Genomic DNA, 12,009 nt, shown 5'->3' with positions numbered 1-12,009 from the left:
TCACTTCATTTACTAAACTACAGTATTAAAGAGCTATTTTAACTTTTGGTCATTTGTTGCACATTCCAGGGGCCTCATGTATAAACTGTGCGTACGCACAGAAATGTTGCGTAAGAACTTTTCCACGTTCAAATCGCGATGTATAAAACCTACACTTGGCGTAAAGCCACGCACTTTTCCCCGGTACCTCATACCTTGTCGTACGCAAGTTCTCCGCTCGGTTTTGCAGACTGGCGGCACCCAGTGTCAAAGCAGTGCTATTGTTCCTGTGTGATTACTCTTTATTTTCCTGACACGGCTTTATAAATAATGTAATGCATCTGATTGTAATTAACTTGTAACAATATAATGGTCCAGGGAATAGCCATAGTATTCCAAATACCATAACTGCATTAGCGTTGTTACTCTAACTGCACCTTCTTCTTTCAGCTTGCCCCGTTAGGAGTTGCCACAGCGGATCATCTTTTTCCATATTACTCTCAGTGCAGCACTCGGAGTATTTATATCACTGTATCTTCAAACTGTATGTTTTGAAGAATCAGCGCTCTAAGCTTACAGATGGCTTAACGTCTGTTACAGAGCTGATTGTGTGGGGATCGGTTACTTGGAGAAAGAAAAGCAAGGACTGCATGGGCGGCCGTGCCAATACTGTATATCTTGAATATAAAACAGAAAGAGAAAATAACGGCACAGCTAAAAACGCAGCAGCAAATTTCAACAAAAGTTAAACGCTTGTGTCATGAGCACGAGGAGGCTATGCAGTGTCCGCAACAGATGTGGCCATCCACCGTGCATAAGATACCATATTGACATTGGACTTTCTCTATTGGACAGAGCCACCCATGATTACTGCTGCAATAAATAATTTAATCGAAGGTCGCACGCAATCAATAACATGCTTTAACTATCATCATGAAAATACCACGTATACATCTCGGTATTTTAGTTATTCAGAGAGCTGTAATATCATGAATGTAATGGATTCTGTGTCTTGTCAGAGGAAGAGAGCCTGTTTAAGAAGCAGGTAGTGATTCACACATACAGAGCACATAGAAGATCAAATACAAAACAAAGCATTTAACGTGCTACTTTAATTGCAATGTGATTTGCGAAACTGGTTAAACGATTTTAAGATGAAGTTTGTTCTATTTTAATGACAAAATAAATTACGTGATTAAAGTGGAAATTGCGAGATTGAAGTTGACATTTCATGCTTTTTCCCCACTGTTTGCCTTTTTTTTTTTTTCTCTGTACCCTAATAAACTTTCATATGACACTCAGACAGTGGGGTACAACTCGCCTTTTCACGGCGACTTTGATATGTGACTTCTTTTTTATTTCCGGCACTGTGCGATTTTGCGAACATGAGCTTTCAAGTTTCTCCAACATGCTATGTCACTCGATCAACTTCCTTTTGTTGATTATACCACGGTTTAATTAAACAAATAGTATATTTTTCCTTTGCCTCCACTTGGTATTCGCTGAAATCGTTATATTTTCCCATTGTCTTTTCACAGAAGGCTGCGCTTAAGGGCGATTTATATTGATTTGCATTTTCAAAGAAGCGTAATTCTGGGAGGAGTAGGGGCGTTCCATAAAGAGCGTGCACGAGCGTTACTTTTCACGCTGATCGGGATTTATGTAGCGGAAGAACGTGGAAGTTGGAGTACACACAGATTCCTGCATCTGGATTTTTCTGTGCGTAAGCACATTTCGGCTTTTGTGCTTATGCCATGTTATAGTGCGAATTCTACGCACGGCATTATACATGAGGCCCCAGGTCTTAAGTACGCATCTGAAGCGTTGTATGCTTACAACGCTTGACAAATGCTGAATGTCACTTCAACACAAGTACTGCAAATACTGTCGTAATTGAAACAAACCATGAAACTCAAACCGATTATGACAGCAGCGATCCAAGCTGTGACATTTGAGACAAGATTACTTTTCACATGGCCAACTGTACGTTGGATTCTCAAGAGTAAGCTCGGCGCACAGCTTGGTCATATTACAACTAGAGAGCCGAACTAACAATGTGATATACAAAGAGATCCTTAACAAATAATTATTGGTATATTTTACCTCGGTTTAAAAATGTTTAATTTTCTTCTTAATAAAAATTTTAAGGCAGTACTTTACATTATAAAGGTTGAGGATAACCTCCTTGGACTTGTAGTCCACACACAGTGCTATATTGTATAACATTCTGTTAGCCTTCTTAATGGCTTCTGAAAACTTTTAAGTCAATAGCTTAGAGTCCACTATGACTCCTAAATCCTTCTCATAAGGTGTACTCTCGATTTTCCGACCACCCATTGTGTATTCAAACCTAACATTTTTACTTCCTATGTGTAATACTTTACATTTACTGACATTAAATTTCATCTGGCTAAGGCTGTATGCTATGCAAATCCTTCTGTAATGATATAACGGATTCCAAATTATCTGCTACTCCACTTATCTTGGTATCATCTGCAAACTTAACCAGCTTTTTACTTATATTCCTGTCTAAATCATTTATATATTTTAAAAATAGCAGCGGCCCTAGCACTGACCCCTGTGGAACACCACTCTTAACATCGGTCAATTCTGAAAAGGTTCCTCGCACCATCACCCTCCGCTTCCTGTGTCTGAGCCAAATCTGCACCCACCTAAAAACATCACCCTGAACTCTTTTTTTTAATTTGATGCCCAACCTCTCATATGGAACCTTATCAAATGCTTTCTGAAAGTCAAGATAAATATCATATGCTCCATTTTAATGTTATCCTTTTGTTGCTTCCTCATAGAATTCCAGCATGTTAGTAATACACGACCTTCCTCTTCTGAACCCATGCTGACTGTTTAGAATAACTCCTGTCCTTGCCAGGTGTTGCTCAATCTTTTCCATAATAATTCCTTCCATTAATTTTCCTGTGATGCATGCATAACGGTTTGACTCTTCTAATTCTGGGGTTGATGCCCCCGGATAGTGTGCACCTTTTACCTTACGCCTTGCGACCATGACCCACCTATTTCTACCTGTCTGGTCTCCCCTCATGCCACCTTGGGATTGCACACTATCTCTTTAAAGGACACCTTGGCCAAGTCCGCCAATTCTCTATTACAACACAGGTCCGCCAACTCCTCCTCCAGTTCAGCGACCCTGAGCTTAAGGTGCTGGATTAGCTGGTATCTCCGGCAGATGTAGCCCACATGTACAACTGGCTCTTCCAAACCATCATCTAAAAAGGCCTCATTATTAAAATTTGATTTGGGATTCGTAAAACTGCCTTAACTTTTTTTTTTCTTTCTTAAAATTAAACTTAATTGGTAACACTAAGATCTGCTACAGCTATTTTACACCCTTTTCTCCTTAAGCTCATGCACTGTTCTCCCTCTCAGCTGTCTGTTATTTGATTTTTATATGAGGTTAACGTTACTTTTCTCTGTCTCTCCCCCTAATTTTGCACTCCTTAAGTTCTCCATTCACACTGCTTGTATTCCCCCACATTAATGAACTATTATGCTGTCACCCACTTAACTGTTCTTCCTCTGGACTGCTAAGGACTGTTCAATCTAAAATAAACAAATAAAACTTTACTACCTTATCTGCTCCTACAGCCCCTTGTGCCTGATTGCTGTCTTAACATTGGCCGCTTACCTGTGCACCACTGAACCTTCCCCTTTAATGCTTTGAAGTCGGCCTCTGGAGAACAGACCAAAAACTCTCAGCAGCCTCTTGCATTTGCAAAGCACACATCCGCCACATGAAGAAGCACTTCTAGCCAGCTAAAGATCATTTGTAATAAGCTCTGTAATAAACATCTTCCAAAGGGAATACCAGACATTTTAAAAAAAATAACTAGATAGATATAGATACTTTATTAATCTAGTTCATTTTTCTATTGATTATCTAATTTAGTCATCACAGACTGAGAAGCAAAGTTTATTTCCTTTTTCCATCAGTCTTTTAATGCCAGCCTGGAAGTCAGTTAATTTGGTTGCAGGTTATCAGGATTTTATGTTATTCAAATGATTTGCAGGCAAAATAGAGTAAAATGTGGACAGCGTTAGAATTCTCCAAAAACATTCATAAGTTTGTATCAATGTTTATCATATATTGGATGAGTTTACTGGAGTTGGGCCTAATCTTGTCTTCGTCTTCTTCTTTCGACTGCTTCCATTAGGGGTCGCCACAGCGGATCATCTTGTTCCATATTTTTCTTTCCTCTGCATCTTGTTCTGTTACACCCATCATCTGCATGTCCTCTCTCACCGCATCAATGTGGTATAGCGGGTCCACAGCTCATGTCAAAGGGCCAGTTTTAAATAATCACCACATTCGCGGCTTAGCGACGGGGCGTGGTGGTTGTGTGGCTGAAGCAGTTCCCGGGATGATTTGTGATGTGGGTGTTTCTCACCTAAGTGCACAGGTGAGAAATCGTTCACATTTGTGATTGTGTTCGGGGCTGCTGATTTTCCACAGCTGCCACATCCTCTTCACAAATAGAAGCGCGAGGCAGCTAAAAAAAATTGAAGTTAAAGAAAAAGAGATGGAGGTTGCAGGAGAGCAGGAAGTAGTATGAAGATAGAACCTGTATAAGCGAGAGAGCGAGCGTGTGCTCACAGTCCGGCAGGCAGCTGGACAGTGAGCCCTTGCAGTGGTGTTTGGCCGACACTCGGTGGGGCAGAAAGAAGCGGTCACTCCAGCTGAGCGAACAAGGAGCTGGAGTGACCGGGGATGAAAGACGGCTGGCCACGTAAGGCCGAGATGGCAGCGGGAGTCATGGAGTCTTGGGAAGGTGAGCCTCAGCGTGAGCGACCTGGCCGTTGCGGAACCCAAGTCTCAGTCCGGTAAGGTAGCCGTACGGAGCCAGGGAACGGAAGGCAACCGGACAGTAGTAAGGTCAGCTGTAGGATGGGCGACTTCCCTGTTGAGAAGCCTCATGGGAGAAGCAGGGGAGCCGCCTGATAAAAGAAGACACCGGATTTATTTTAAAGGACTGCTTCCAGCATTGTTTTTCTATTGGATTTTAATCTCCACTTCACTTCTGGTTTTATGGATTATTTATTTAAGACTTTTTTGAAATACTGCATTATTTATTTGAACACGGTTTCTTTTTGTTGTTGGTTTTAAATGAAAGCACTTTGCAGTTTTGCATCACCCCCTTGCTTTATTTGTTGTGCCTCACTGCCGTGCTCATCAGTAACATTACCAATGGTGTCGTGTTCAGTGCTCCCGGAAGCGAGATGGGAGCATGCAGCGAACCCACATCGTCACAATTCATAAACCTCCTCTTAGGCCTTTTCCTTTTCCCTAGCAGCTCTATCCTTAACATCCTTCTCCCAATATACTCCGCATCTCTCCTCTGCCCATGTCCAAACCAACACAATCTTGCCTCTCTGACTTTGTCTCCCAACCATCCAACTTGAGCCGACCCTCTAATGTACTCATTTCTAATCCTATCCATCCTCATCACACCCAGTGCAAATCTTAGCATCGTTAACTCTGCTACTTCCAGCTCTGTCTCCTGCTTTCTGGTAAGTGCCCCCATCTCCAACCCATATACCATAGCTGGTCTCACTACTGTCCTGTAGACCTTCCCTTTCACTCTTGCTGATACCCGTCAAAAATTACTCCTGACACTGTTCTCCACCCATTCCACCCTGCCTGCACTCTTTTTCACCTCTCTTCCACAATCCCCATTACAACTGTAGTGTTGATCCCCAAGTATTTAAACATATCCACCTTCACCAACTCTACTCCCTGCATCCTTACCATTCCACCTCCCTCTCATTTACACACATGTATTCTGTCTTGTTCCTACTGACCTTCATTCCTTTCCTCTCTAGAGTATATCTCCACCTGTCCAGGGTCTCCTCAACCTGCTCCCTCCTCTCATTACAGATCACCGTGTCATCAGCAAACATCATAGTCCATGGGGACTCCTGTCCAATCTCATCTGTCAACCTGTCCATCACCATTGCAAATAAGAAAGAGCTCGGAGCCAATCCCTGATGTAATCCCTCCTCCGCCTTGAATGCATCCATCACTCCTACCGCAGCCCTCACCACTGTCACACAAATCCCTCGTACATATCCTGTACAACTCTTACATACTTCTCTGCCACTCCCGACTTCTTCATACAATACCACAACTCCTATCGAGGCACCCTGTTATATGCTTTCTCCAGGTCCACAAAGATGCAATGCAAGTCTTTCTGGCCTTCTCTATACTTCCCCATCAACATCCTCAGAGCAAACATTGCATCTGTGATGCTCTTTCTTGGCATGAAACCATACTGCTGCTCACTAATCATCACCGCACTTCTTAACCTAGCTTCCACTACTCTTTCCCATAACTTCATGCTGTGGCTCATCAATTTTATCCCTCTGTAGTTACTACAGTCCTGCATATCCCCCTTATTTTTATCTGCACCAGTACACTTCTTCTCCACTTCTCAGGCATCCTGTCACTTTCCAAGATTCCATTAAAGAGTCTGGTTAAAAACTCCACTGCCGTCTCTCCTAAATACCTCCATGCTTCCACAGTATGTCATCTGGACCAACGGCCTTTCCATTTTTTATCCTCTTCATAGCTAGCTGTCCTTACTTGATTCTTGCTAATCCTTTGCACTTCCTGATTCACTTTCTCCACATCATCCAACTTTCTCTCTCTTTCTCTCCATTCATCAGCCTCTCAAAATACTCTCTCCATTTGCTCAACACACTTTCCTCGCTTGTGAATATGTTTCTGTCTTTATCCTTTATCACCCTAACCTGCTGCACATCTTTCCCAGCTCGGTACCTCTGTCTAGTCAATCGGTACAGGTCCTTTTCTCCCTCCTTAGTATCCAACCTCTCATACAACTCATTATAGGCCTTTTCTTTAACCTTCGCCACCTCTCTCTTCACTTTGCTCCTTTGTCTACTTTCTGCAATTCTCTGACTTTCTCACTTCTTCGCCATCCTCTTCCTCTGTATACTCTCCTGTACTTCCTCATTCCACCACCAGGTTTCCTTTTCCTCCTTCCACTTTCCAGATGTCACACCAAACACCCTTCTTGATGTCACCCTTACTACATCTACTGTAGTTGTCCAACTGTCTGGTAAGTCTTCACTGCCACCCAGTGCCTGCCTTACCTCCTTCCTAAACTCAACCTTGCAGTCTTCCTTTTTCAACTTCCACCATTTGATCCTTTGCTCTGCCCTCACTCTCTTCCTCTTCTTGATCTCCAACATCATCCTACAGACCACCATCCTATGCTGCTTAGCTACACTTTCCCCGACATCACTTTGCAGTCTTCAATCTCCTTCAGATCAACTCTTTTCTCTATAGGATGTAATCTACATGTGTGCATCTTCCTCCACTCTTGTATGTAACCCTGTGTTCCTCCCTCTTCTTAAAATATGCATTCACCATGGCCATGCCTATCCTTTTGGCAAAATCCACTATCCTCTGACCTTCTTCATTCCTTTCCTTGACACTATACCTACCCATCACCTCCTCGTCTCCTCTGTTCCCTTCACCAACATGTTCATTGAAATTTGCTCCAATCACCACTTATAGTTCCTTGAGTACACTGTTCATTACTTCATCCAACTCACTCCAGAAATCTTCTTTCTCATCCATCGCACAGCCAACCTGTGGGGCATATGCACTAACAACATTCATCATCACACCTCCAATTTCCAGCTTCATAATCATTACTCTGTCTGACATTCTTTTCACCTCCAAAACACTCTTGACATACTGTTCCTTCAGAATAAGCCTTACCCTATTTCTCCTCCTATCCACAAGATGATAGAACAATTTGAATCCACCTCCGATCCACTTTCTTTATCTTCCTCCTGCCTCTGGTCACGTCTTCCCACCCAACTTCTCCTTCTTCGGCCAAAAGTAGCCCAATTTCTGGCAGCACCTTGTTGGCTAACAGTAGTGGTGGCAGTTGTTGTTAACCCGGGACTCGACTAATCCGGTATGGAAATTTATATTGTTGTTTGCATATTGATTTGACAAAATTTTACACTGCATGCCCTTCCTGATATAACCCTCTCCATTTATCCGGGCTTGGGAGCAGCATGAAGAAACACTGGTTTGTGCATCCCATGTGGCTAGGCTATTTAACAGACTTATCTGTTTAATCTTTTTTTCTCAACTGTTCCAGAGGTTAATTAAGAGGTATATGTAGATCCTCTACAAATGGAGAGAAGATCAATGTTTTGAGCTAAAAAAAAAGAGTGCTGTAGCCTCCTTAACATCAATATTTTAAACATGCTGGAAGAATAAAAATAGAAATTAAAGTATATTTATTCTTAAAAAGCTTACTACTGCCTATTAGCCTGGCATAATATACACTATTCAATATAGTATATTTTAAGTAAAACACAAGATTGCATCCAATTAAAAAATGATTTTTGAAAAAACACCATGCAATACGTATATTTTGTTATAAATTTAGGTTTGTAAAGCATCTACAGTAAATCTCAGACTCCCCTATTGTGTCCTAACTTTATTTTTGGGTTTTCTCCCAGTGGAGTATGCTAAGTATATCCTCCAAGTGAAGCATCCAGGGCCATTGGAACTAAGCTGTCTGTGATCCAAACCACTCACTGTTTTTTCTTTATGTGGAAAAGTAGTGATTCTACTCAGGGGTCCTCCTATATTGCTGGGCTTCTTACTCTATTACAAAGAGTGAGACCAGAAACCCTGGTAAAGAATTAATTTTAGCATCTAGTACATTCAATCTCATTCTTGTGATCACTACCACATTAAAGCTGGGGATATAGTCTGATGCTTGAATAAAAAGATTTGCACAAGGACTTAGCTTCCACTTCAATCTGGTACAATTATCGCAAAATTGTTGCTGCTGGTGCACCAATATGCTAGTCAGTCTATCGGCCCTTGCAGTTATCTCTGCCACGAACAAGACCCCAAGGTACCTGAATTCTGTTTGGGAGCTGTACCACATTTACAAGCCTTAGGAGGAAACTAGTACCATAGATTTGGGGGTCATGTTTCTTATCTATGCTGCAGATTATTCCTATGCATTCCAGAAATCAAGAGGACAACATTATACTATGGTAGTTAAGATGCAGCCTTTACGTTTCCAAATTAGATACTCATCAGTGCTTTGCTCTGGTTTGATGATCATGAACATGAGAGGAGACAAGATGCACATTTGAGGGTATACTATATGACTGGAATTTGTTTTTATGGTTGCTGCTAAGAAGCTTTTTTTCACTTTAGAAGATTTTTTTTTGCCAACACAAGAGCAAAGGTAGCTGAGTATTTGGGGAAGCGCTTAGAAAAGTTGCTTGTACTGATTTGTTTTATGTTACTTTTATTGCAAGACAGGAAGGAGTAGCTGAAAACCAGCAAGTCTGTAAATGAGTAACCAGTGTCGTGGCATCAAATAGTTTAAAGTAAGTGGGTTAAGGCATATAAAGAAGAACTTCAGTGGACTAGAATTATTGTAATGCTCTCTTAACAGGACTACCTGAGAAAGGCATCAACTGGTTGGAGTTAGTTTAAAATGTAGCAGCTAGAATCTTAACCAGCAAAAGAAAATCATTGCATTGGTTACCTGTGTCCTTTAGAATAGATTTTAAAATACTGCTAATGGTATATAAAGCTTTGAATTATCTTGCTCATGTGTATATTTTCCCGGTTGTAACTTCAGATCGGCTAACACTTATTTGCTTATTATACAGAGAGCATAACCATATAAGAAGTAGTGAGGCAGTCTTTTGCTGTTATGCACCAAAAATCTGGAATACTTTACCCATAGAGATACGCCAGGATAATACCATTGCTCAACTATTGAAAATCAACTTTTTCAATTTTGCCTTTTCTTATTTCATTTCTGTTATACTATTAATAAATTTTATATGCATTGCAATGTCATATTCTTGTACTTCATGGATGTGCTATCATGGTCAATTCCTACTTTACTCTGTTTTTTTTTTCCAGTTTACCTTTAGATATACCACCTAATCACTGTATTATGCAGCCACTTGTGATGAGCAACAACATCAAATTGACTAATATGAAGATTAAAAATAAAGATTAGCATCTTTATGTTGGGTAGAATCTACCCCTGTAGATTTTTTTGTTTTTCCTGCAGTATCTCGCTTCTGGTGTTTTTCGGTTTATTTTTTTTTATGTCCTCCCTGGCCATCATAGGATCATAGGGCTTGTCTTAACTGGACTTTAAAACATTTCTTCAAATTAGTATTCTACTACTTGTTTATCTGTGTTAAGTGTATATTGATTCTTTATTCTATGTTTTTTTCATTTGTAACTCTTCTTTTATAGTATGTAAAGCACTTTGAACTACATTCCTTGTATGAAAATGTGCTATAGAAATAAAAATCTTGTTACTGCAGTGCCTAACATAGGATTTCTAAGGTAGTTATAGTATAGGAATTTGAACTTGCATGTTCTTCGGACACACCATTGTGACCTCCTTAAAAATTAGTGCCATCGGCAAGTCGCTATCCTCATCCTTCATACAGCATTTTAGAGTAATATTAGTGAAGACACACCAATGAAATCCAGTGCCTCAGCATTTTCTTTTGATCTCTTGCCAATATGAAGCTTTTTACTCTGATTTTGTGGCCATGTATATGCAAATACATGTTCTGTAAATAATAAATACTTGCCTTAAGTCACTTCTGCAAGTCAATTTTAAAGAAAAAAAAATAATTTTCTAACAGCTTTATTAGTGCTGGGCAGTATACCGGTTCATACCAAAAAATGTTTTTTATTTTTCGTATGATATGGATATTTTCTTATACCCGAACACCGGTTTAAATAGCCTAAACAACGTTCGGAACGTGGTGCAGCGGAAAACTGTTTAACACTAGAATTACCAGAGTCTACGAAAAAACTCGTAGATCCGTCCCACCTTAAATCGCTTCTTAAATTCTTTCACACCTCCCCGCCAGTGTCCTTTGTCCTCTTAATGTGCTGATAAACTCCCCCCACTGACTTAGAACGTGCACAAACTTCTCTCAGCTCATGCCTTGATTGATTTTCTGGGAGTGAAGTGGAGTTTTAGAGTGGAAATAATAGATTGTTGTTTGGAACACACGCATTTCATGTCTGTTCCGTTTCTACAGTAATCTGTGTAAACACATTGTTAAAACAGAAACGTTTTTTATATTCTAGTAGTAGATGACAAAATGTAGGCATAAACTATATAATGTATGAAGCCTGAAGTCCAAATATCAAAGAAACACTTTCACAAAAGGTACAAATCTAGCACAACAATTGCACTTTTATTCAAAAATATAACTGCAGAAACAAAATGCCGCCTTAACATGCGACATTGACACCTATTTGTTATGACTGCCTCCGTGGCGTAATAGAATCAGCTGCTGACTTGGAATCAGAAGGTCGCGAGTTTGATCCTGCACCTCTCTGTTTTGAGAAGTAAACTGCTGTTAGTCTTACTATTTTAGAATAAAAACATACATTTGATTTCAGTCTGTAACAGCAGGTCTAATTTTATGATATTTGTAAAGGTTAGCATTTTTTTTTTTTTTTTTTTTTGCTTTTTTAGTCAGTTTTATTACAGGCGCGTTCACGAGCCCAGGTCTTGTTAAGAGTATTTATATCACTGTATCTGAGTGGAGAATCACAGCAGCAGCTGATCGGAAAGAGAAATATTGGTTTGCAGCATCAAGCCCACCCTGCCTCAGCCATGGCAAAACATTTCAAAGCCTTTCGGGTTCAGAAACAGTCAATCAGTCCAAGTGCTCCTTGTAGAACTGTTTGTACTTATAAGTACAATTACCCCACTGTAAACGTGCACTACAGTTATTATATTGCACAACCTGTGCCACTTTATAAAGCGTGTATTTACATATGATGACAATATCATTTTTAAGATGAAAATGTTCCTTAAAAGTTTTCAAGAATCGTCGTAAGCTTACAGATGGCTTAATGTCTATTACAGAGGTGATTGTGTGGCGATTGGGTATGTGGAAATTATTTTGACTGCAACTGTCATGCAATGGGAT

At 40.3% G+C, this 12,009-nt stretch overlaps 1 protein-coding gene across 4 annotated transcripts in view; it reads left to right on the top strand.

The window, feature by feature from the left end:
• ddr1 (discoidin domain receptor tyrosine kinase 1) overlaps nucleotides 1-12,009 on the top strand; it is a 247,406-nt gene that overhangs the window by 187,189 nt on the left and 48,208 nt on the right. The window lies entirely within an intron of this gene.

This window comes from Polypterus senegalus, chromosome 11, assembly GCF_016835505.1.
Source record: "Polypterus senegalus isolate Bchr_013 chromosome 11, ASM1683550v1, whole genome shotgun sequence".
NCBI classification, from domain to species: Eukaryota; Metazoa; Chordata; class Cladistia; order Polypteriformes; family Polypteridae; genus Polypterus; species Polypterus senegalus.
Note: the sequence above shows the minus strand (reverse complement) of the source record. Positions and strands in the feature narration are given on the sequence as shown.